The 22815-nt window shown below is 41.2% G+C and overlaps 1 protein-coding gene across 3 annotated transcripts in view; it reads right to left on the reverse strand.

Annotated features, from left to right (window-relative positions):
* The window catches only part of ptprea (protein tyrosine phosphatase receptor type Ea), a 61251-nt gene that overhangs the window by 22667 nt on the left and 15769 nt on the right, over positions 1–22815 (reverse strand). For all 3 annotated transcript variants that reach the window (XM_061027432.1, XM_061027431.1, XM_061027433.1), the window contains exon 2: positions 7459–7679. The gene's annotated coding sequence lies outside the window, so the exon portion shown is untranslated. The remainder of the gene's footprint in view (positions 1–7458; positions 7680–22815) is intronic.

Here is a 22815-nt window from a genome sequence, read left to right on the forward strand (position 1 = left end):
AGATCAGGTGACTTTCACATAAGCAAATAAAGAAGTTGTGTCAGTGTGATACTGAGTCATGCTGTGGTTGAAAATTATAATGTGTGTGTCTGTAACTACACAAACAAGTGTAACATTTATGTTGTAATGTTTTGTTTCCAAGGGTAGACATTCATACTGATGTAGTATATCATGTAAAGGACACAAAACATTGCTGCAAAATAGGACACTATAAGAGCAGGGTCTTGGTTTGATCAAACCACTGCAGGAAGTGAACAAGTTTTCTATTTGAGTAGGTCGTCCTCTAGCATCATGTCTCTGTCTCTGAGCTCTCTGCCTTTGGGGAGCTGCATGGTGTAAACCTGGCCGGGTCGGCTATTTAAAGGACAGTGCACCACATTCACAGTGTTGACTGAGAAAAACCAAGCTGGGGTGTGTGCTCACACAGATGTACAACTGCTTCCCTTGCAATGTAACCTAGTCGGACAAGGTGATGATCAGTGTTTCCATTTCTTATTCCATGATATAAGTTTACAATGTTTTAAAAATGCACTCCATGCATACTGTTCATTACTTAAATTTAAAATGGTAATTTTTCTGACTCTCTCTGAAAACGTAGATATTTATTTTCTTAAAATGTACTGCTGTGCTTCACAATGTGTTGCCATGGTAACCATACCAGCAGTACTGCCACAACTGTGGCACCTGTGGGATGTTGAACACATCAGCTTACAGACTTCCAGCCAAAACCTGCAAGCTCCTGTCAATCAGGCCTTCTGTCTGAGTAAACAGCACATTTTAGCAACACAAAAAAAGATGTCAGCAGGAGACTGGTGAAATGAATGCAGCTAGTTTTGTTTCTGTTTCGGTCTATATTGTCTTCCCTTCTCTTCCTGTCCTTTGTTGTCTTCTTGTTACACTGTGGTCCAGGGCAACAACTTTTCAATCATCTTGTGTTCTGTGCATATATGGCAGAAGTGACAATAAAGTAACTAACTTAGTTACAGAATAACACTAGTTGTAAAAGCAAGTTAAGCATATATGCAGACGACACATTGATTTACCTTTATGAATTAATCAGTTTTAAGCTTTTTTTCCATTGTCTGTGTTTTTATATTTCTGTCATTTGTAATGGGACATAACATTTTAAATGTCTCCCATAGCATAAACCTTTTTTTTTTAATTATCATTAAATCTAATTGTGTTAAAATTAATCTGGTATGGACTGGTATTTGTTTGTACTCAGGACACCTAGCTTAAACCTAGATATCCCAGACAAACAGTGAAGTTTATGTTATGTGTGAAGCCAAATAAAGTTAGGTTGACTGCTGCTGCTGATTCAGATGCTAGTTGTCTGTAACAACTCAAAGTCTTTTAATTTATTTTTACACGTTTAATACTGTGGATCCAAACTGTAGTTAATAGCAAACTGAGACTAAGTCCTAAAAGCTATCAATAGAAGGAGAAATGTAGTGACCTGTATACCATCATGGGATGTTTCACTTTTTTTGAGACATAACTATTATCAGGAGAAGTTGTAATTCTGTGTCCCGCTCTGCAGTATCTCATGCTAGCATTATCCTTAGCACCACAGTATGGAAACATCTCTACCGCTGCAGCAGCTCTCCACCAATCTGGGTTCTTCCTCTCCTGCGCTCCTAGCATTGTCATTAATCAATTCCTGCCTCCTTCCCAGGGCGCCTAGACGCCATGGCAGTGGTAATGACCTTGGAGACCCGCTGGCTCGGCTCTGCAGCGTCAGCCTTCTACGTCTATGGGAACAAAAGTAGCATCTCCCCACAGAGCTCTCATTTGAATGTGTTACAAAACACACACAGCTTTTGTATGAGCAATTTGGGTTTGCATGCAACAGAGAAACATTGACTTAATGTTAGAACAGAGAGACCATGTTAACCAATGCCAGAAAATAATAATTGTCATAGGCTGCCATGTTAAGGCGAAACAATCCTGTTCACTGAGAAATGGTGGCTACTGTGTATGACCCTCAAAGCACCGTGATTACGGCAACCCTCTTTAGAAATAAGAGTTTTTTGCTGCTGCATATTAGTTAAGAATAACACGCCGCTAGATGAGAAGCGATTACTGATAATCCTCTTAAAAACATTCCAGTCATAACTGTAACATTTGAGGGGAGCTCTAATTTGGTGTATGACTAAATTACGTTAGATTTTAAAGCTTTTTAAAAGCTACTGTCACATTCAAGCGGGGCATGTAAACCATAATTGGTTGTAAATATTTACTCCAGTCTGTCGTCTTCACAAAGCAAAAACCACATCTGAGCGTACACTTAGTCGGCTTGTTTGAGTGTCATTTAGTCAGTGTGTGTGGTTGTGCAGTTAATTTTCAAGGCGGCAATAGTTGTTTTTTTTAGAAAACTGATACACAAATACATATTTGATGCACATGTTTCTGCAACAAATCAGCCAATAATTAACATGTAAATCTAACGGGATACAACGTACAGAAGGACGCACACACACACACACCCACAAACTCACATACTCTTCAGCATGTATCAACAGTAAAACCAGTGCCTGTTTGAGAACCAACATGCCAAAAATCATTCCACCAGTGGTCCATCATTCACAACATGTGTGTGGGCTGGGGGGGCAATCTCCCCATGAGGGTCTCATCATGTCCTCCACGCCCCCTTAACACCTCTGGACCTGACAGCATCAAACACCAAGGCATCCATCTTTCTTCCACCTTGACACCTCTGGGATTTACCTCCTCCCCCCCTCCCCCCCTTTCAATTATTCAGAGGCAGAGCAATTACGGGCTGGAGGCAGAGCCGTCGATAGCCAGTGTAATCCTCGGCAGCTGGGTTGAAAATGACGAAAGCGCCGCTGTGACACTTCTCATTATCACCCAGCACTCTGTGATTACCAGCACGTAGTGAAGAACAAGCATTGGTGTAAGAGACATGTTGAGGGGAAGACTAGGAGAAGAAGAGGAGGAGGAGGAGGAAAAAGAAAAAAAGGTTGTGTTTACGGCTCAGACTCTGTCAGCGTGTTGAAGTATGGGATATGTGTTGCCTAACTTGTAGAGCTACTTTGATACTTTGTTATTCTCAGTTTTGTAGTCCTTTACGCAAAGTAGTAGGACTTAAAAACACAGAAAGCAATCCTTGTTAATTAATGTCAGGAGAAATTTGCTAAAACTGAACTTCTCTGGCCGGCAAAGAAGCTATGTCAGACGTAGCGACATCAATGCAATAATGAGAGCAGCCTAACCAGGACGTGCTATGCTATACTACGAGATGCTACTACATTAGCTTAAGGGATTTTGTTGAAATAGTCAGACTTGAAGACAAACTTTGTTTCTGTTAAATTTGAAGTTTTAGTTTTCAGGAAACGAGAGAAAAGTGAAATTATAACACATTTCTGTCTGTGAGATTAAAACCAAGCTAAAGCTAGCCGGTGATTTAAGCCCCCAGGTAGTGGCAGGCCACTGAAGCCTATTTTACCTGGTGGCCGAACCTGGTACTGCAGTGTCAGGTGCAACAGGCAGAAAATACTTTTTCCCAAAGCCAAATTCAGAGACATTGACTTGATTAACGCAGATCGGAGCCACTGCGATGATTTGATTAGCCGGTGTGGTTATTTATTCTAATCATTGTAATGCATTTAACAAGACGAATGAATGCAGAAACATAGCGTTAGCTTAGCCTTGACGCTAACCTTCTGGAATTGCCTAAATTCAACTCGCATAAGATAAATCTGCAACAATAAACAAAACAATCCCTAATAGTCACATCCTGGATAAATCCCCTCTTCAGTGCACCGTAAATATGTGAATGTTTAATAGTCAATAAAAAAAGCATTTAATTGATTAAAATGTCGCTCAAGACAGAATCATAACCGCTGACTCAGATGCCATCTGGGAACTTGATTTTACAGGTTATTACAACCAAACAGGCCCTCGTCCCCTCGATGATATATGGCTCATTTTTATGTGATCGTATTCATACTCAGAAATAACAGGCAACTGAGGACTCCTGTGGGACAAAGAAATCAACTTCACTCAAATGAGGTGAAATAAATTGCAGTGTCAGAGGCTGTAATGATTACAGTCCAGAAAGATTGATGTCAGCACTGATTCAAAGCCGAACCAAAAAAGACCTGACCAGTAACAACAACAATTCCCCTGAAGAAAGAAAGGGGGGATCTTGCAAAGAACTCTTATTTACAGAAGTAGAGAGACAGATATAACTACAAGACCTCAGGATCTGTGGACTCCAGATGCGATCCCCCCCCCCCCCAAAATATCTATTCATTCCCTGATACAGGGATGGGGAGGGTAGCAGCGGAGAAACAAGTGATAAGCACCAATGCGGGAGAACAAAAAGCCACTTGATTCTGACGGTAGGAAGACGGAAGGAGGAGGAGAGGAGATGTGCTAGCAGGAGGGATGAGTGAATATCCCAGGCTGTGAGGATGAGGAGTCTCACCCTCCTGCCATGTGGAGATAGAGCAGACCTGTCTGCAGACGCAGACTATAAAACCCTGATGTGCCGTCTTTAAAAAGAGATATGAGGACTACGTGTTCTGGCTCTTGACATGTTCCTTAGACTGTCTGCACGAGAAGCCAGGTTTTATGGTCAAAAACCCCAGTTGCCATGGCAAAACCGCGGCCTCACACTTCCATCTTTCAAAAATTAAAGCCGCTTTATGCTCCCTAAACTTGCATGCTACATAACCAGGTTTACTAACAAGAAAGACAAAAACGTTTTTTTTAGATTCAGAGAAGAAGTGGAGTGATTTGAACAGCAGCAGGTTGGTGGAGCACTTACATGGGTATCAAAAACTCTAACACACTTGTGAAAAAGACAGGGGTTCCCCTAAACCCTTCACACACCAATCATTTTGCAATGGAGGTGTCTTAAAACACTCCAGGAAACGCTGACAAACCACTCCCCCAACCCAAACCTGCGCTAAAAGCAAGCTACTCCTGTTATCGGCAGTGTGCCTCAGTCTAACGTTTGCTGCAGCTGGCAGGCATCTGCTAGATAGAAGGAGCTGCATTAAGTTCATTTCAGTGTGATGTAAAATTCATCTGCTAATTCAATCATTTCATATAGGGCTGCATTCTTTTTTTTTCTCACAAATATTTGTTAATCCTCAGGTACTTTTTGTTGCATTTGATTTATTATATCATACCAAAAGATCTGTGCATGTGTTACAGCCTACCTTTATTAACCTTCATTTCATTTCCAGACTCAAAATGAGTGAATCAAATGTTTTTTTGTATTTATATTAATTTCTTATTGTTTATTGCATAAATATCTGCTATTAGCAATCCAGACACTCTGTAGTTCAATTCCCTTGCTCTGCTTCTTAGCGTTAGGCTGCCTTCTAAGAGAAACTGGAATGGGAAGCACAGTAATTATGTCACCAAAAAACCCAACCTGACACATTTTTTCACAATCCTCTTTTGCAGGATCACGGCCCCTGCTGAGCACTTTATAAACCGCACTTTGTTGATTAAGATTGTGTAACCCTGAGTTCTATAGGAATATGAGTCATTCAGTGGGCCATTGGGCACCACACTGAGCCTCATTGTCCTCTGTCCTAAGATGCCTTGTTACACAAATTAGTCTAAGGCCTCTTAAAGAACTTGCTGCCCTCTTGGAAAAAGGAAGTGCAACATCCAGGCTTCACAAGCTGCTGACAAAAGCTCTGCGAGAGGGGGAACGCCACTAACAGGTCCTGACAGAGGCACACAGGCATTGCTAGGGTGTCTGAGACCATGGGCTTGAACACCAGGAGGAAAAGGAGGAGGTGATGACGTGTTTGGCAGCAATACATTTCATCATCAGACAGATGTGTTTGACCTGCAGGCCACAGAGGTAACGCAAAGGTCAGCTCTGCCAGTGTCGATAGCTGTAAGGGTACGAGTGTACTAGTCTCAAAGCGCTTTTACACCACACCTACCCAGTCACACCCTGATGGCAGAGGTTGCTATGGCAAGTGTCCATCAGTATTAACTAATACACATTCACACGCCGCAGACAAAGCAGTGGGAGCAACTTTGGGTAAAGTGTCTTGCCGAAGGACACATCAGTGATGTAGCTGCAGGAGCTGGAGCTAAAAATGACTTTGCTATAAAAGAACACAACCCGAAAAGTTCACTTGAAATGTCCTCTGTTTAAAGCCTTTGAAAAATGGAGATTCTCCACAGCTGACATTTGTGCTGTGATCTGGGTCACCCTCTTAATAAAGGCTACTGTATTCGCGAATAGTTCCCCGTGTGTGTGTACAACTATGTGTAGTGTGCGTATGTGTGTGTGATTCTGCAGTGTAAGCACATGCTGTCCTCCATCTGCTGTTTGATAGAGACTGTTTCCTTTCCTGTACAGCCAGCCAACCAGCCAGTCTTCCTGTAGCGCTCCGCTCCACAGAGGAAATGGGAGCCACACACTCCTGACACACACACACACACACACACACACACACACACACACACAAAACCTGGATAAGATTAGTCCACATGCAGACACATGTGGGCAGACAAAGACTTTTACGCACATTTTAAACACAAACACAGCCTCCTCTCTTTTCTCTTTGCTTCTGTCTTACAATCCTGACTTTGTGTCTCTCTCCTCTGTCCACTGTTCGCTCCTTTTGTCCTGGTTTAACATGGTCGAACACCTCCACAAGTCAGCTGTGTGGGGACTAAAATATTTGAATTGCACAACAATAAAGGGAATTGTTAGGGCAAGGGAAAGCCACAGGCCAAAGGTTTTTGGAGTTATAAAATCTCTAAGCGTTCCATCAAATCAGTGAAATTCCAACAAGCCTTTAAGCCTGGGATGAAAAAACAGGAAAATAACTTGTGAATATACCAAAACAAATGATACTTTTGTATGATTTGGCAGCAGTGCCAACTCAATTTATAAGTCTGGTATCAAAGGAAAAGCAAAGCACTTAAGTCTTACTGTATGTTGAAACCAAAAGTTAAAACAATGTATATATAAAGCCTTCTTTCAGGTCAAGAAATCAAATAATAAATAATATAGAATAGGCACAAACTTGGATGCAATATGTGTATTTTACAGACAGAACCAGATTTACTTCAAACTGTATTCATTCAAACCATGCTCTTGTAACTTCCAAACAAAAAACTGCTGATTTTCTGAGTAAGCTTAAGCAGTCATAGGTTAAGGCTGTTTTCATTACTGTACACTGCACTCTGCTTCCCTCTGTTCTCGCGAATGTTTCACACCACTGTCCTGCTTCCTGCTTCTCGGTTCTTTTTTTTAACCAGCTGACACAGACAATAATCTACAGCTATGACTCTCCAGAATGAGGAAGTGTCTGCAGAAGTAAGCCCAAAAAACTTTGTCACAAAAGTCTCTCTCTATATATGAGGAAAATAAACAGCTGTGAGAAGATTGTGCATCCAAGAGGAAAGATTCCCCAAGACTTCATTACAAAAGCTACTGTCAGCAGAAATTACCTTGATGAGTGTAGATTCAATGAATGCTGATTCTCGGATCCATAATAGCCGGTCACATGGTGCTGTTAAGAGTCCAGTTGTCACATTTTTGCGAGAAGTCGGACAGAAGTTGGAGACGCAATCCCTAAATCCAGACGGCAAACTCAAAGGGGTCTCAGCGCTTCACTTCCAGGGTCTCAGCAAACAGCAGCCAGGCTGAAGCATTGCAGAGCAGTCACCACCTTTATTTAAAAAACAAAAAGAGAGCAAGAAGGACACATTTAGAGCTCGCTGGAGGATGGGGAAGGTGTGATGCAGTTCCTGTCTTGAGCAGAAATGCTGTGTGGCAAGAAGAGGGCAGCTTCCCCAAAGGAGGAGGCTGTGAAATAATTAGCTGAGCCTAGAGCATTGTGACACAGCATATATAATACCCCTCTATAGGTTACTCTTCATGCATTATGATAACATTTGGCTGTGAAGGAAATTCAGACAAAGTGTGAACATGTCCTTATTGGTATTAGCGAACAAAGTCTCAGAATGGCGCCTAGGGGGGAAATGCATTTTTTTTATGGTGGCGAAGAGACCTTTAAAGAGGTCTTAAAATTTAAACGAGTGCTTTTTAGTTCATCACAGCCCCTGATGAAGAGCCCGGTCGTGTGTTCCTTTATGCACATAGCAGATAAATAAGTATATCTTTGGGAGCCATAGTGTTGCGAGTCATAGCGTGCATCATAACGAGTGCTTTTTAGTGGGAACATTTTTTTAAAGAGAGGCCTAAAATTCTTACAAATATCCCCCAGCTCATGCTTCTTAGTGCAAATACATGCACAATGAATAACAGGGCAAACAGTGCAGTAACGTTATGTGCTAAAAGCAAGCAAACAAATGTGTATTCATGTAATTTGCAATAATAGAGCTTCCAAAAAAACTTGTGCAATAATAGCTGTGTGAAATTCATTTCCAATTGAATTCGTTAACTTTAAAAATCATACTAAGTACAATACATAGTGAAATACTTTTGAAACCTGTATAGCCAAGAACATGTACACATGGGGAAGAGTACTGTAGATGTACTAAATTCAGTACAAATATGAGTACAAACATTTTCTTTATTGCTTCATACAGTGCCTCCTTGTATATCGTGTGTATCTTATATACATTATGGTGTATACTTGTGTATTTTTGTCTTCATCTTAGATTTTATAAAGTTGACTCCGAATGAACAGCGCACACAATCCAATGTACCTGTACTCTGCTGTACCTGTACAAAATGGCAAAAAATATCTATTTTATTCTCTTCTAAAATTTGAATTATTTATTCCAAAACCAGCAGAGAAAATCCCAGTGCACAGATTTAGAGCTGAGTTTTACACAAGGCCTCCCTGCCAATATATATCTATTTATTTTGATCCCTGAAAGTGTCCTTGGATTTATTTATTTTTTTTCTCTCCTGCTATTTCGGTCTATTTAAATGAGAAATGGTGCTTCATACTTCGCAGAGGCTGTAGTAGAGATTGCAGCTTGGTGCCATCCAATAAATAATACCTTTTACCCAGGGGAGGTCTGAAAGGAGGGTAGAGTGAGGAGAAAAAGGAGGACAAGGAGGACAATTTATCTACCTGAGAACGCTGAGTAGCCAAAGAGTCTGGAGGCTGGTTTTTTTTCTTCTTTCTTTTTAAGTGTCTGTGTTCAGAAACCTTGTAAGTACTTTAAACTGAAAGACTTAAATCCTCTGATTTTATTCCAAAAAACATTTTCCAAAGCTCAAAAAACGATATTCTCACAAGACTTCTTTTTTCTGCTCTTGCACTTTTTGGAGATACAAGGTTTTCACCTTGCTAGTTGTAGGAAGCATGCCAAGCGGTTGCTATGGTGACACTTTCGTCTAGCCGTGCATGAGGGAGGTATGGAAGGGGGGGGGGGGGATTCTCTCTCTTTTTTCTAACGATAAATGAATGGACCCATCTCCTTGTATCCCTCCCCGTTCTCCCATCTGGAGCTCAATGAAAACAGGCAGGCAACATTTGCTCCCTGACATCCTGGAAAATGAGGTGTCATGCTTGAGGATTTCCATGACAGCCGAATAGCTGCATGAGCCTGAGAGTCCACACTCAGGGGGAAGGACAGATGGGGAGAGACTTTGAAAAAAAAAAAGGACAATATGTGTAATCCTGTGCGATGAAGTTTTAAATTTACACCTACCATCCTGTGAAAGCACTGCCAGGGAGTGTTTGCAATCATATATCATCTCAAAGCTCATACATAAATAATATGAGGTCTGACAGTGTAGAATCAGATCAAGAAAACTGTTGAATAATAGAAGAACCTGCCTGTAATGCAATCGGCCGCAGAGAGTCATGCTCGAAAAAAACGTCATGCAGCAACATATGAAAGCTGCTGAATGCAAGATTCCATTTATACGTGTTAAGTCCAGTTACATTTTCTTCTGTGTGTGGTGGAAGAAGAAGCTGTAGTCAGGCTAGAGAGGGTCACTGTCTGTGCCCTCTTACAGGACAGCCAACACCTGCAATGGTAGCTTCAGTTCCTCAAATGTCCACTTGAGGCTGGATCCAAAAGTGAGTCAATCCTCATCAGGCTCAATGATAAAATACCAGACTTTACAGCAGAATTAAACATGTTAAAAAACATTTTTTACGCCTCAATAGCAAATGTTTCTGTTCATTACAGCTGTACACGGTGCTTTTCAAATGACTCATCTGTTGAACTTTTATTGAGCCTTACAGTTATAAATGAATCGGACGGGGAAACTTTGAGTGACAAGGTGATGGTTCCAGCTGTCACCTCAAACTTAACCTGTCTGCCACGTTTGTGTTGTTGGTGAAGTTTATACATTTTCATCCCAAATATTGGACACTTTTATAATGTCATTTATGCTATCTATAAATTAGCACTAAATAGAAGTAATCAGTGTCTGGCTTATTAGCTTGTTGAGTGTTTACCTATATTGTTTCATTTGTTGTCAAGTTTGAGTCAGGATTGTTGTCGCCTTATACCAACAGAGAGGACAACAGGCTGTAGAGACAACCATCAAGAATATCCTTCAGGATAAACGAAGTTCTATCTTATCTCTTTTATTTGATTTTAATTACTCCACTGTGTCATTCACTAGAGATTCAGGCGAGCAACCAGCGATTCTGCTGTGATCCACAAGATTTCTTAGTTTCTGTGGTCTGACAAACAGGTGAAGACTTTGTAACTTTCACAGCTTGGCATTTCAAATTCCTGGCTACTCTAACATCACCCCTCGCCCCATATAATGTAACTTCTGGTTACAAATACAAACATGGCATGGGCCACGGTCAAACTTGGTCACGGTCAAAGGCACTTGACAAACAAACAGGTTAGCTCAGTGGCTACATCCAATTTTCAGTAAAGAATATGTTTTTGTTTACCTGCCAACTGTGTCTTCAAGCTGTGCCCTTATTAAGAATTTACATATTTAGAGAAAAACCCATCTCAACATATTTCAGATCTTTTGTTTCCTTATTAAAAGCTTAATTCTTAATCTTTATACACTACCAAAACACATGATTGTGTTCTTTCAGAGTCGATTTAAATGGAAGCAGGAGCACTGTCACCAGCGGTCTTTGAGAACAAAGCAGCCGTTGGTGTCTGTCCACAGCTATCAGCGTTATCACTTTCTAACAGTCGCACACAGATTACCACTGTTGCATGTGATAAACCGGCCAAATCTCACTTGAAAGTCATCAAAAACAGCAGCTTGGTCGTTGGCCAAGCAAAATATGACACTGTAGGGTCATTTTTGTAAACTACCATCTTGCTTTTTCCCTGTGATGTGGCGTTAAGAGTCGGGTGAAGTAGTATAAAGAGCACCAAAGATGACCCGGGGTGGCGGCTGGGAGTAATTCCATTGTCCTATTTGAAAATCAAGATTCATTGTTAACATCTCATGAGAAGTCGCGTTCTTCTAAGAAAAAAACATTAGCTTGTTTCCACTTTTTTGGGTGTTTACTTAATTAGCTTATTCTTAAATTGTATTATGAAATCCAAATGTGATGGTTTTGTAACATTACCCACATGTTTAAGGTATGATTAGCGATTTTAGAGTATATGTCGCTCTTTAGCACCAGTCCCTCAAAACAAAACAAAGCTGTCCCTCAGAACACCACTTACCCTCCTTCCCCCGCGCATCCCTTAGTGTTCTGACAAAGAGCAGCCGTTTCTATGACGATGACGATGATGATGAAAGTCGATTAGGTTCTTGTTTTTTTAAGCAGTAATTTCTTAAGTTCGGAAAGTTTTTTTGTTCTCCTTTCATTGTAGTCTTGCAATCAAACTCTGCCATTTTGCCACAACATACAGTGATCCCAAGTGGGCGTGGCCGTCTCTCTTCCCCTATTCATTGGCAGGGCTAACGGTTGGACAGGGAGGGGTTCACGTGACTAAAACATCTTTGAGCCTCTGAGGAAATCATAAACATGCTGAAAGAATCTCTGACGCTATCCCTGCTATATTAATGTTTCAAATGTCACATACCTCTAAAGATTGTAGCACTTAAAAATGTGAAATATTGGTTAAAAATGATTATCCCTTACTTTCTTTACTTCAAAAGTCTATTTGGATGTTGCATATTCATAACAGGAAGTTGACTGCAAAGCCATCCACATGCCAAACTGACACTTGAATGTCCTAAAATGTACTCAATAACAAATCATTTACTCAAAATGTCTTATTTTGACGCTTACGCCGAAACCAAGCTTCAACATCTCCACGCTGAGGTTCTAAAAACGTTGGTTAAAAACTGAAATATATCTGTGTTACCTGTGCAAGAATCATATAGGATTTGGATTGTAAAATGAAATGGAAGGAACACGGGTAAACTTATTGGAGCTCTTTTTAAAGTTATAGGACTTCATGAATGTGCAGAGGCTTGATGGGGAAAAACGAAAAATACCAAATACAGAAACATAAAAAAAAAAACAATGTACTACAGTTTATGGTATTTTTAAACATGGATTAAGTCCATAAAAGCTTCCAATGTCTGAAGTCAGAGCAGAAGTTTTTGGTAGATTAAAAATGGAGAGAAAACGCTGATGTCGCGAAAGTCAGTATGAAGTGTAAATTTGCTTCACATTCAAAATGAACAAACATGAACAGTATTCACAGCTGGATCACACATACAGGCAGCAAGTAGAGCTGGCAGTGTGTCAGATCTCAGCTGTGTGTGCCTGTGTGTGTGTGTGTGTGTTTGTGTGTGTGTTAGTAGATTTTCCAGCATGTGGACTTCTACAGGTGTTAGTTTTACACCTGCAGACTCAAACGTACCAAAGTTTCCAAAGCTCTCATATAGGTGTTACTTTCCTTGACAAGACCGTGAGCTCAGCTGAAGATCATGTAGCCAAGGTGACAAATGCCATCTCAGAGACGGGTGGACACCTCATACATCCCTGTACATACACACACAGAGACACACACTTGGCTCTTTGACTCCTCAGCCTCGCCAGGGTTTTGGTCAATCAGATTACAGCATCATAGCGAGATCTCTCAATGCACCAACACAAATCCATTTATAGAGATAAGCTTGGAGGGCAAGCACTGTCTCACACACACACACACACACACACACACACACATACACACGCACACGCACGTATACACACAGCCAGAGAGAAGGATGACACTTCAACCACTGAGGGGACATCTGAGTTGCTATCGGGGGCCCGGCATCAGTCCAAAAAAAAAACCCATGTTCACAGAAGTCCTCTTTGACCTGCAACTGAGTGACACTTCCAAAAACACAATGCCTCCACAACCAGTCAGGACCTCGCCAGCGGGTCAGAAGATAACTCTTCAAAGGTCATGGAATGATCTAAATTAATCAATGTGTGAAGGAACTTCAAAGAAATGTAAATCAAGAGAACATTTAGAATTCCATCTGTACTGATATGTCATTTTTTGCTGTAATATGTCTAAAAAAAAGTCTGAATCTATGTAAAAATTGTATTGAGTGATGTTCTTACATTATTCTAGATGTCTCCAATAATGTTAACATTTTGCAAAAGTCATTTGAGGTTTTGGTGCACTTCATCTGTTAAGCGATAACGCCAGATGAAACGTCAGAAAATGAGGAATAAGGTCACACATTTTTTTTAACCAGTGCTTAAAGGAGCAATATGTAACTCTGACACAGCATTTAAAATGGGTACTGCAGTCCAAATCCAAAACATTGGAGAGAGCTGTCTCCAACCGCCCCCAAGAGTCGATGCTCAAGCAGGTTGCCATTTCGCTGACAATGAAGCTTCAGTGTTTAGCCAGCTCAGTCTTAAAACCTTTCTGCGCTCTAACCTCCCTCCGTTTTTCAAAACCATCTCCAATATTTATCCTAGTTTTACCACGTATCTGGTTGGGTAGATTCAGTTATATCTGAACCAATTTGCTTGCCTGCTTCCATCACTGCAACACCTGTTGGTTTTTTGCCGTTTAACTGGCAAAGCAAGCAATGTTCAAAAACGCTGTGCGGGTGTGCCTTAAAACCGCCTACCTTCTCTAGCCAAAAGAAATACCGACCATTCTGGATTAGAATCGTAACTTTAATGGAGGACATACTGGCTGCTGCATTGTTGTCAGAAGAGCCAGCACTTCAACACAAGCACGTTTCCTTAATGTCTGATGATAAAGTAAAGTCACTTTAGGATTTCATTCAGTAGATATCTTACATATTGCTCCTTTAAGTTACTTGCGGCTATTTCAATAAAATAAAGTGACATGACGTAAATAAAATGTGAATAAATGTGAATGATTTCTGCATTCGTCACTTGCAATGTGACCCCCACAGTGTCATCAAAATGTGTCTTTTGTTTTGATTGAGAGAGCCCTGCTGGCAGAAATTACAAACTGTGTGTTTAAAGGAGAACACTGTGAAATATGACAGCGTGATTTCTCTTTTTTTTAATTCCTCATAAAAGAAAAGAATTAAATGTACAGTAATACGAGGTGTTACATTTCTATGAATAAGCTTTAATTACAATAATACAAATGCAGCCGCCGTCCAGCACCTGTATCACACAGTCAGTGTTAGAGAGATGTAAGAGTGAGGGATGCGACGAGGCGCATGGTGATTTATGGTGTTTACAGGAAAACCTGAAAGGGACTAAATCAGCGTGGAGATGAAAACCGCAGCAGCAGAAATTATAAAAGACAGCGCCGCAGGAGAGAAGAATAGAAAATGCACACGTGGACTTTGCTTTTATGATCAGGTGTGAATAGAGCCGTGTCCCTGATGAGCTTAATGTACCAGAGCGAGATGACAGGCGACAACAAGGGGTGTGATTCTGTTAGCCGGGACTTTCTCGCCTGTCCGCCTTTCTCAAACTCACCGGTGTATCTTGGCATTCAGGTCTGCTGAGAACTGCGGAGTGGCCGTCAGCCAAAGCAAGCAGGATGAGAGTGTGATAATATCATATAACAGCTCCTCTAAACTTGGCAATCTTGGTTATAATCAAATATCTGGAAATTTCCTAAAGGGGTCCAGACAGGATCGTTTACCCCCAGACTGTGTATGTGATAGAGTACATCAATAGCGTTATTCATTTAGTGGCCAGCGAAATGAGAAGCCTGATTTAATTCTCACCTGTGGCTGCCTCGGATCAATAACCAACAGAGTGATGGACTGATCTCGTGTAATGTAGGAAATGACCGAAGTCCATCAAGAAGTGAGAAAACGCTGCTCAGGACAGGCGCAATTACCCAGAGGTGGTTTAAAGTAAAGGCTTTTATAAGCTTTTGGAGGCTTAATTTTTCATGTTAACATCAGTAGAGGAGAGGAATGAGTCCTGACCAACCCTCTTCTTTTCTTCTTCTTTTTTTTTTAGCCAGTTTAGCACTTTTTCTGGACCGAAATATCTGAAAAAATTACATTTCAAAAAGGTAAAAAATTGAAAATCGTTTTAGAATGCATAATAAAAAATCATTGGTTGATAAGACCCCACGATGGCTCCCATGCTGCCATCAGTTGTCTTTGTTAGCCGGGACATTCAGAGGGAATATAGCTTAACTATTGCTAGCCTGTTTTTGGGAGCTCGGCCTGCATTTTGAGCGTTTGATCCCTCGCTTTTCATCAGGCGTTTTTTTTTTTTTTTTTGCCAGAGCCGAATAATCCGCAAATGTCCGCAGAAACAAAAGGATACAACAATTTCAAGTTAAAAACCAATGATTCTAATGTGATGCTCCTCCGGGGGCTGTGGAATCAGGATTAGCTCTGTCGCGAACATTAGCTCAACTCACAATTTTCAAAGTCAGAATTCTTATCACCACTGTTTGTATGCGTTCATGCAAAACTAAGAGACGTTCAAAGATTATTCCTGCTAAACACCGACATGATAGCATTATCATTGTGAGCACGTAAGAATGCTAAAGTTTTTTTCTTATATGATTTGATTATTTGATTTGATTATTGCAAGTCCTGCTGTCTGTGTTATTTTGGTTCCGGTATAAAGACAAGGTCCATTGCCTTGTGTGTTAAATGTCTATTGAATGTGTGAGAAATAAAGCTGCTTACACCAAATAATGTGCCTCCGTTAGTGTGCATGTCCATCACTACTTAAACATATGCCATTCTCCTACGCTCCTGCTTTATGATTTTGCATTAAATTAGTCAACATGGTTCGACATCAGCAAAATGGAAGACCAGCCTGGATCGCCTTTCAATCCAGTTCACAGCCCACAGACCCAGACATGACTTACAGCCGGCCAGAGGCTTTAATAAAATCCTCACTTCATTATAACTCCAGCATGTAAATACAGACATTATTCAGCCTTTCATCCCACAATCCGATACACTCCCCCACCCCCCAGTGATGGTGTCTCTCTCTCTCTCTCTCTCTCTCTCTCCCTTCCTCCTCTCACATCCTTTCCCAAAGCTTACTCTCCCAGGAGCCGCTCAGACAGAACAGGGTTAGGATTAAACAAGTCCCCAGCTGAAGATTCCCTGCAACACTGAAACTCCATGAACTTCAACATGGTTAATATTCAAGACGGAGGAATGGTGGCATTCCAGGACAAAAGACGGGAGAAAAAAACAGACACATCTCCGAGCATAGGCAGTTTCTAAAATACTCTCAAGACACAATAGACTGGCATTAATGGAAGAGTAAGATACATGGGAGAAATATGCCCTGTGGATTTCTCAAGCTATCTGTGTGTGTATATCTGGCTGCAGCCCAAGGCTACATGTCTTGTCTGTCTGCACAACGTTGTCTGGGAACAGAGAGGTTTCACACGTTGGCGAGAGAGAGCCACAAACGCCCCCACTTCTTTCACAGGGAAACGCCGAAAGAAGGAAACGGAGTGAGAAATCAAAACACAAATGTAGCTGTGAGGTAACACGGGACAATACTCTTTTTGGAGGAATGGGTTCATTTATTCTACGCAGATTATTTCTACAGAAAAGGTCCGGCTGACTATTAAATGGCTGACGTATAAATCAACAAAGACACAGGCGGTATAATAAACAAATAAACACGATAATCCCTCCCTGTCCCTTGACTGTGAAACTAAAAACTTTTCCTTATAGTCACATAAATGATATCACGTCTCGGTGTTTGTATGACTCTGACTCAGAGGCCTTGCTGTCCACAAGCAGGAAGAGAAACAATTAGATCATATCCTGTGTGTGAGCTGTGGTTTACAGCCAAACATTGGGGGGTTATAAAATTAGCTGGCCTGTGAGAACTGAAAATTAAACGGGAGAAGAGATAGAGAGCTGAAGAACGTATCCATTCCTTTAAAAGGCACATAAGAGAGAGGGGGGAAAAGGTGACAGGGAACAGCTCCAAGTGCACCGACATCCTGTCTAGTATGACAATCCTGGATACACCAACACAGATGTCATCGTTAGCTAAACGCTGGAACGGTCTGGTGGCATATTAAGCCAGATTAGAGAAGGAAATGGCACGTAAACTGCATATTTATGAGCTATGACCTAGAACATTTATCGTGGGTGTGTCTCGCACTCGTATAGGCCGAGCATTCGCTTTCTAAAAATGACTCATTCTGGTATAAATATTGGAGGAAAAAATGGATGGCAGCTGCTTATGACAAGTGGATCAGTGGCTAAAATAAAAAAAATGACTGTAGAAGTCACATGAGAGCAAAGTGATGGAAGGACCAAATATGGACAGACAACTTTACTTTGGGGCAAGAAATTAGTAGTGGAGCTTCCACTGTCTCTCTACACGTCTTTGCAAATTGGTCTGCTCACAAGTTATCTGACAATGCATACACTATTTGTCTAATGCAAAATTAGTGTTTTTTAATGTGTGTGAACATCTTATTTTTGGGGTTTATTGGTCACTTGGTGGCAGAAAACAAGCTGCTAAATTAACACTGACATATTTTCACCTTTTAAGTTTATATGGCAAACATTAGGTGAACCTGCTTGAAAGCAAATAGCCTGAATTTGCTTTGTGTCCACCTGATGAATTAACTTTACGCTGACTATTTACTACTTATTCACTCTCCACTGAGTCCTGAGGGAAATTTCTGGCTCTTTATCTGCTTTAGAGTGCTTTTTTCTGAATCAAGATGCTGGGCAGCACGTAGTGTTCAATGGATTTTTCAGACAGCATTGGCAAGAGTTGACAGTTCGATGGTAACATTTTTATAGGGACTGTCACTATGAACATCCCCTAAACTCTGTAATCTGGATCATGCTGTTCTGAATTCATCACTTCAACTAATAACATCACAGCAGTCAAACAACCAGGATGCCCTTTCATAACTAAAAAGCATTCCTGCAAAATGAAGTAAACCCTCATAGGAGGACTGCCTTTAGGCTTAAATCAACAGGATATGGATGATTTACAGAGAAACATCCACTGCACTCGGAGACAACGCTGGGAATAAGCTCCACAAACCTCTTGCATCTTTGTCTTCAAAGGCATCACTTCAGCAGATCTGCAGGCCGGGCTGTGCATGCGAGTAAATACTGTAATCTAGCCATCAAGCAGCGGGAGGGGAACTTGCAACCCCCACCCTATACCCTCCTCCTTCCAGGAAGTAGTCCTGTGAATACTCAGCTGTACTATCATCTGATAGTAACGTGAAACATACTGAAGGCCACACGGGCTGACGCCTGGAGGGCAAAAGGATCAGATTTACCAGATGCAATGACCACAAGTTCGATGTCTCTAAAAAGGGAAGTCGCGATGGAATTACATCTCTTACTTTTCATGAACAAACTCAAGAGTTGAGCAAAACCCAGGATTTCCTCCTGACACACACGTTATCCAGAGGAGAATTGTCTTATCTCTTTCCTATGAGTTGCAACAACCCGGGGGGGGGGGGGGGGGGGTAGCCTGTGATGTGATACTCCATCTTTAACAGGTAACAAGAAATTGGCTATTCAGCAAATCATCTACAGGAGCTGCTCCACTCAGCTTACAGACTGATGGATGGCCGGTCACACTGGAGCTGCGACACCATTGATTTTCTTCATATACAACCCCGAGACTGCTGATTCAAGATAATGTTACATTTTTAAAAAGGCTTTGCAGCGATATTCTGGTGATAAATTCAGCCGGTGAAATGACAGATGAACTACGGCGACATTGACAGGTGCGATTTATTTCCGGGGGAATTGATTTATTTGTCTGGATGATGGTGCAGTATTTATGGCTTGTCATTAAATGTGGTTTCTTGAATCGTTCCAGACGTTCGAGATGAAAGGATCAAACCATCTTTTAACACTTTTTTTTTTTTCCGTTTGAGAAATTTTATGTTGTCCTCTATTCTCCTCCAATAAACAAACCCAGAACCGACACACTTGTGCATAATTTACTTCAAGTGAACCACAGAGTCATTCCCCAGCATTTTGAAGTCGACTACATCAGAGTTCATCACAGTGATAAAAAAAAAAAACTGTGCTTCTTTGTGACTTTGACGTTAGCCTCCATTGATCCAGAACATCAGTGCTCTTCTAACCCTGGCACGTTAATCAGACTAAACCTGCAGCTTTAAAGGTATTCTGTAACCCTTTATATTTTCACTTACTGCATGACTGTTCAAAATTTCCACCGGGCACACTCTAAGAAAGCTAAAGGCACTTCTCGTTTTCTCTCTGTTCTAGCCTTATATTCGCACTAAGCAACAACTTTTCACACTCAAACACAAGCTTTTTACAAAGCCTGAGTTCCTTTGAAAGCTCGGGCCAATATGAAAACACTGTACAGTAAAAGTGACACAGTCTATATCATTTAAATACATTAACATATATGGTATTTTATATGGTATTTTAAGTATGGGGTCTAAGTGGGATTGTCTCACTTTTTGAACCAGCCTGAAGTGGCCATTCACAGAACTGCCAAACCAAACTTGTTCTGAGGTTGCCATCCGGTGCTAATGCACAAGCTATGTAGTTCAATTCAGGGATTGCATCCTTTGGAGGGTGCATTTTGAGGACCGAATCGAGCAGACAAATATGTCCTCCTGGTTGACTCTCAAGCAGCCTCGTAATATAGTCTTAATTGTAAGTTATTGGTTTCCGTTCAAAAGAATAGTTACCAAAACAAAAGAGGCCTCCAAACTAAGAATCATCTTAAAATAATAAGTCAAGATATGTGATGTTAGTTATGCTAGCTTGTTCCGGTTCAGCTGTCGAGGTCGAGCTGGAGGGGAAAGCTGGTGACGCAAATGTGGAATACTCCGTATACGAGACCCTGTCCAGATCTTCCTGAAATGTCTACGCAGGCTACAAAGGTGGGGTCCTTCAAAGGATGCTACCCATGAATTGAGACACAGCTTCAGTGTTTCATTCAGTTGGCTGAGTGTTGACACTGACTTAGTAGCTCCAGTTTCTCAACTAGAATCAGTCTTCCCCATCACTTAATAATGAAAGGTCCTGAGTTTTGTCAGAGAGGTGTGCTACCTGTCAAAGGGATTACTGGTGGGAATCATTGGAGAGAGCTGTAAACAAAAGGCCCATGTGCACAATTCTGAGGAAAAGAGATAAGGAGGAGGGGGGGAGGGGGAGGTACTGATCACTGTGCCAAGCTAGCAGCTGTGTGATGGATTTCACACACATGTACTAGTTTACCTCTGCTTCCCTTTGTGTCAAACAGAGGGAAAAAAAAAAAAAAAAAAGAGCCCCTTCTGAGTGAACCGTTTTGCCATTCGTGTCACTTGCCCCCGCTGCGTGTCGTGGATGGGCGAACAAACACACCCCCATGGCCCCTCTCCATTCTACCAGCATGCTCGACACAGACATGCAATTACTCCGCTGGTCTCGGGCATGAATACTTTCAGAAACAGAAAGAAAAACAAAGACACCACAAAATAATTTTCATGTGCCATCGGACACGCCGGTCGCGCTCAAAAGTGAATCCACGTTTGTATCTGACGACTCAGGCAACACGACAGCTCTGCTTTGTCTGCGCTGCTATCAGACAACCGCAGCATCTTGGCATACACAGCACACAAAATCTGAACAGGATATTGCTTCCCTTGTGACATAAGCCGAAAGCAACCCCCCCCCCCCCCCCTTCTTTTTGGAATCAGTGACATTACACAAGCAAATAACAACAGAGATGCCATGTCAGCCTCTCCAGAGGGTCAGAAATGTGTGGATTAGACTGTCATTAATACTGAATCAGGATTATAGCAATCCTGAGGCCGCTCCACGGCTGCAGATTACTTCTATCCCAGTCGCTGCAATGGAAGACAATGGCTCTTTTTGTTCCCCCAGAACTGACAGTACCGCGCAGTAACAAAGGAGGGCTCTTTCCTAACAGGGTCAGGAGTGATTAGACGAGCAGAAAGCCTCACAGTCCAAAGAGGGGGCCCAAGATCCCCCAGAATCCCCAACAATCAGACTGGATTAGTCCGATTAAGACCTCAACAACTCCAATTAGCCTATAAATTTAGCTAAATGTTGTGAAACAAGTTAAAGTGACTGTTTCATCTTAAACAGGAAACACGAGAGTTACTAGTTTACTTTTACTGGGTCAAAAATGGCACTCAACTTTCCGGACATGTTTTCAAATGTTCAGATGAAAGCCTACACATTTGGTCGTTGTAAGCGCTGTTGTGCTTAATTGATGCAAGAATTATAAGCCTTCTACGAACATGAAAAAACAAAAACAGAGATTTTTAAAGTGACGGTTACAGGCACTTGAAATCAAACCACCTGAAGTTTTGGTTTATGTTTTAACTAAAACTTCAAGCCAAAGCTCAAATCTAGTTAATGGTGGTATGATTGTCTCATGCTATAGCTAGACTTAGAGGGAAAAAAAACTGAAGTCTGATCAAAAGGAAAAGGAGATATTTGTGGCATCATCATTCAATGTTTGAGACATTTTTACGTTCAGAGTTTTTTATAGCATGCAATAATTCACAGTTACATGTTCGATTTTCATGTTTAAATGAGAAAAATTAGAAAAACTGAAAAAGAAAGAAAGCACAGAATCTGATATGTGATGTGTCGAAGGGGAGGAGGGGAAGAATCTCAGAGAGAGAAGGAGGAGAGAGAGGAGTTGAAGAGGAACAAAGATCATCCAGCGTGACCTGTCCTTGCCCCTCAAAAACAAATGACATCAGAGTAGCTGCCAATCAGCTGACGTGACTCTGAGGGAGGCTGTTGGAATTCACTCCAGCTTTTCTCTGACACGCTGCCATAACCCCATCAAAGGAGGGAAACTTCTCAATGCAGCCACCACACAGTGGATTAGTAAAATCCCACATAAATGTATTAATACACAGCATACATTTGTCATTGTGACAACAGTGATGAGAGATGAAGCTCTGAGCACATGAACAAGCACACCCTGGTATCTCTGAGGTAAAAAAAATCTCTCCTTCAACAAAGTCCTTCTCAGCCAATCACAGCTAGTCCAACTCTTGTCTCTTGCCACATGAAATATTGGCCTAGTTCATATATTTAACCTGTGTCTAATGCATCTAAAGCAGCAAAACTGAATTTTTTTAAGAGAAAAATGATGGTCTAATTGTATTATAAATAAGCTAAAAATAAAAGGTTAGCTTTACAATAGCATTCTTAACCCGACATTTTTTTATTTCCCTGTCTTCTTCATGAACCACAAAGGGAGGATGATGGTGACCTTTTGCTCAGGAGATGTATCTTTTTAGCCTCACTCTTTTGGTCGTTTCATATCATGTATACTATGAAGCCAACAGATTCATAAGTCAGATAATTAAAAACATTAAAACATGTCAAAGGTGATTGGAGGTAGCGTTTTTAGACATCTTTTTAAACAAACATACATTATTAAAGCTCCAGTGTGGAAATTTTGATTTTAGTTGATTTTGGCTCCCCCTGTGGACAAAGTGCTTCATCTCATTTCCCCTCCTACTGCTTCCTTTTATCTTTAAAATGTATCACCCATG

The sequence above is a fragment of the Labrus mixtus genome, chromosome 21 (genome assembly GCF_963584025.1).
Source record: "Labrus mixtus chromosome 21, fLabMix1.1, whole genome shotgun sequence".
In the NCBI taxonomy this organism is placed as follows: domain Eukaryota; kingdom Metazoa; phylum Chordata; class Actinopteri; order Labriformes; family Labridae; genus Labrus; species Labrus mixtus.